This window comes from Myxine glutinosa, chromosome 1 (genome assembly GCF_964187855.1).
Source record: "Myxine glutinosa chromosome 1, kmMyxGlut1.1, whole genome shotgun sequence".
Classification (NCBI taxonomy): domain Eukaryota; kingdom Metazoa; phylum Chordata; class Myxini; order Myxiniformes; family Myxinidae; genus Myxine; species Myxine glutinosa.
In genome coordinates, this window is record NC_136261.1 from 137,825,554 (window position 1) to 137,830,553 (window position 5,000).

The window sequence follows — 5,000 nt, forward strand, 5'->3', positions numbered from 1 at the left end:
TGGAAGGTTGTCGAACCGCACCTTCAAACCAGTTAAGACGTACACGCAAATCTTCCCACTCGTTCAAAGCTCACGTGTTGAAGTAGTACCAGGTAACCGAGGTTGAAGTGCAGTATGAAACAGCGAAGCGAAGCAACGAGAAAGAAACACGTGCTCGCTATCTTGAAGCAATGTTTCAAATGCAATAAGGAACTGTCGTTCTGTGACGTCACACAGTCGTGCAGTCACGCCCATTGGTGACCTCACAATGAAGGGTTCTGTTGGCTGTCGGTTCTTATAGTCGCATTGAAATGGAATTTCATTTCGACGAAGTTTCGTTCGCTCGTCGATGATGAGCGGTCGTCATTTCTTTGCGTATATTTGCCATCACAATTACTGTGTTATCCCGTCATTTTTAAAATATTCTCAGCATGGTGACCAGGCATTTCCGAGCCCGTATAACCCTCTGGCCGATGTAACGAATGTCTTCAGGACCGTCTATATATTAGGTACGCATTTCTGCTAAATTGCACCAATCATGAGGTTGGGCAGGCCTGGGAGGATTGTTGGTTCGTTATTATTGCCAAATGATGTTACTCTTATTATTGGTGTGAATGTTATGAGTATTAAATGTTATATACTTTGTTACAATGTTATCGTTGTGTCTCTTGTTCATTTGGAAAGCCATGCCGTGGAAGGACCTATTCAGCTTCTCTCTACACACCTGAGGATGGTGTCTGTCAAAAACATTGAAAGCCTAACGAACTGAGGAGGTCACAACGATCATTCGGTTGTATCACATTCCACATCAGAACGCTCAAGCTTAAGTACACAAAGAACATGGCGCACGCACGCACACACACACACACACACACACACACACACGTGGATATCGCGACCTGGCAGGAATCCGTTGCACCTCTGCAAGCCGCATGTAGAGATAACAATCAACGTCGCAAACATTGACACACACGGACACACACAAACAGGCCCTTTCGATTCAGAGTAACTCAGCTCCAGCGAGGTGGGAACGAGCAGCTGTGCATGTCCCCGTGCACATGGAAGGTTGTCGAACCGCACCTTCAAACCAGGTAAAACGTACACGCAAATCTTCCCACTCGCTCAAAGCTCACGTGTTGAAGTAGTACCAGGGAACCGAGGTTGAAGTGCAGTATGAAACAGCGACGCGAAGCAACGAGAAAGAAACACGTGCTCGCCATCTTGAAGCAATGTTTCAAATGCGATAAGGAACTGTCGTTCTGTGACGTCACACAGTCGTGCAGTCACGCCCATTGGTGACCTCACAATGAAGGGTTCTGTTGGCTGTCGGTTCTAAAAGTCGCATTGAAATGGAATTTCATTTCGACGAAGTTTCGTTCGCTCGTCGATGATGAGCGGTCGTCATTTCTTTGCGTATATTTGCCATCACAATTACTGTGTTATCCCGTCATTTAAAAAATATTCTCAGCATGGTGACCAGGCATTTCCGAGCAGGTCTAACCCTCTGGCCGATGTAACGAATGTCTTCAGGACCGTCTATATATTATGTACGCATTTCTGCTAAATTGGACCAATCATGAGGTTGGGCAGGCCTGGAAGGATTGTTGGTTCGTTATTATTGACAAATGATGTTACTCTTATTATTGGTGTTTATGTTATTAGTATTAATTGTGATATACTTTGTTACAATGTTATCGTTGTGTCTCTTGTTCATTTGGAAAGCCATGCCATGGAAGGACCTATTCAGCTTCTCTCTACACACCTGAGGATGGTGTCTGTCAAGAACATTGAAAGCCTAACGAACTGAGGAGGTCACAACGATCATTCGGTTGTATCACATTCCACATCAGAACGCTCAAGCAAAAGTACACAAAGAACATGGCGCACGCACACACACACACACACACACACACACACACACACACACACAAACACACACACACACACACACACACACACACACACACACACACACGTGGATATATCGCGACCTGACAGGAATCCTTTGCACCTCTGCAAGCCCCCTGTGTAGATAACAACCAACGTCACAAACATTGACACACACACGGACACACACAAACAGGCCCATTCGGTTCAGAGTAACTCAGCTCCAGCGAGGCGGAAACGAGCAGCTGTGCATGTCCCCGTGCACATGGAAGGTTGTCGAACCGCACCTTCAAACCAGGTAAAACGTACACGCAAATCTTCCCACTCGTTCAAAGCTCACGTGTTAAAGTAGTACCAGGGAACCGAGGTTGAAGTGCAATATGAAACAGCGAAGCGAAGCAACGATAAAGAAACACGTGCTCGCCATCTTGAAGCAATGTTTCAAATGCGATAAGGAACTGTCGTTCTGTGACGTCACACAGTCGTGCAGTCACGCCCATTGGTGACCTCACAATGAAGGGTTCTGTTGGCTGTCGGTTCTTATAGTCGCATTGAAATGGAATTTCATTTCGACGAAGTTTCGTTCGCTCGTCGATGATGAGCGGTCGTCATTTCTTTGCGTATATTTGCCATCACAATTACTGTGTTATCCCGTCATTTAAAAAATATTCTCAGCATGGTGACCAGGCATTTCCGAGCAGGTCTAACCCTCTGGCCGATGTAACGAATGTCTTCAGGACCGTCTATATATTATGTACGCATTTCTGCTAAATTGGACCAATCATGAGGTTGGGCAGGCCTGGAAGGATTGTTGGTTCGTTATTATTGACAAATGATGTTACTCTTATTATTGGTGTTTATGTTATTAGTATTAATTGTTATATACTTTGTTACAATGTTATCGTTGTGTCTCTTGTTCATTTGGAAAGCCATGCCATGGAAGGACCTATTCAGCTTCTCTCTACACACCTGAGGATGGTGTCTGTCAAGAACATTGAAAGCCTAACGAACTGAGGAGGTCACAACGTTCATTCGGTTGTATCACATTCCACATCAGAACGCTCAAGCAAAAGTACACAAAGAACATGGCGCACGCACACACACACACACACACACACACACACACACACACACACACACACACACACACACACACACACACACACACACACGTGGATATATCGCGACCTGGCAGGAATCCGTTGCACCTCTGCAAGCCGCATGTGTAGATAACAACCAACGTCGCAAACATTGACACACACGGACACACACAAACAGGCCCATTCGGTTCAGAGTAACTCAGCTCCAGCGAGGTGGAAACGAGCAGCTGTGCATGTCCCCGTGCACATGGAAGGTTGTCGAACCGCACCTTCAAACCAGTTAAAACGTACACGCAAATCTTCCCACTCGTTCAAAGCTCACGTGTTGAAGTAGTACCAGGTAACCGAGGTTGAAGTGCAGTATGAAACAGCGAAGCGAAGCAACGAGAAAGAAACACGTGCTCGCCATCTTGAAGCAATGTTTCAAATGCGATAAGGAACTGTCGTTCTGTGACGTCACACAGTCGTGCAGTCACGCCCATTGGTGACCTCACAATGAAGGGTTCTGTTGGCTGTCGGTTCTTATAGTCGCATTGAAATGGAATTTCATTTCGACGAAGTTTCGTTCGCTCGTCGATGATGAGCGGTCGTCATTTCTTTGCGTATATTTGCCATCACAATTACTGTGTTATCCCGTCATTTTAAAAATATTCTCAGCATGGTGACCAGGCATTTCCGAGCCGGTCTAACCCTCTGGCCTATGTAACGAATGTCTTCAGGACCGTCTATATATTAGGTACGCATTTCTGCTAAATTGCACCAATCATGAGGTTGGGCAGGCCTGGGAGGATTGTTGGTTCGTTATTATTGCCAAATGATGTTACTCTTATTATTGGTGTGAATGTTATGAGTATTAAATGTTATATACTTTGTTACAATGTTATCGTTGTGTCTCTTGTTCATTTGGAAAGCCATGCCGTGGAAGGACCTATTCAGCTTCTCTCTACACACCTGAGGATGGTGTCTGTCAAAAACATTGAAAGCCTAACGAACTGAGGTGGTCACAACGATCATTCGGTTGTATCACATTCCACATCAGAACGCTCAAGCATAAGTACACAAAGAACATGGCGCACGCACGCACACGCACATACACACACGTGGATATATCGCGACCTGGCAGGAATCCGTTGCACCTCTGCAAGCCGCATGTAGAGATAACAATCAACGTCGCAAACATTGACACACACGGACACACACAAACAGGCCCTTGCGGTTCAGAGTAACTCAGCTCCAGCGAGGTGGGAACGAGCAGCTGTGCATGTCCCCGTGCACATGGAAGGTTGTCGAACCGCACCTTCAAACCAGGTAAAACGTACACGCAAATCTTCCCACTCGCTCAAAGCTCACGTGTTGAAGTAGTACCAGGGAACCGAGGTTGAAGTGCAGTATGAAACAGCGACGCGAAGCAACGAGAAAGAAACACGTGCTCGCCATCTTGAAGCAATGTTTCAAATGCGATAAGGAACTGTCGTTCTGTGACGTCACACAGTCGTGCAGTCACGCCCATTGGTGACCTCACAATGAAGGGTTCTCTTGGCTGTCGGTTCTAAAAGTCGCATTGAAATGGAATTTCATTTCGACGAAGTTTCGTTCGCTCGTCGATGATGAGCGGGCGTCATTTCTTTGCGTATATTTGCCATCACAATTGCTGTGTTATCCCGTCATTTAAAAAATATTCTCAGCATGGTGACCAGGCATTTCCGAGCAGGTCTAACCCTCTGGCCGATGTAACGAATGTCTTCAGGACCGTCTATATATTATGTACGCATTTCTGCTAAATTGGACCAATCATGAGGTTGGGCAGGCCTGGAAGGATTGTTGGTTCGTTATTATTGACAAATGATGTTACTCTTATTATTGGTGTTTATGTTATTAGTATTAATTGTTATATACTTTGTTACAATGTTATCGTTGTGTCTCTTGTTCATTTGGAAAGCCATGCCATGGAAGGACCTATTCAGCTTCTCTCTACACACCTGAGGATGGTGTCTGTCAAGAACATTGAAAGCCTAACGAACTGAGGAGGTCACA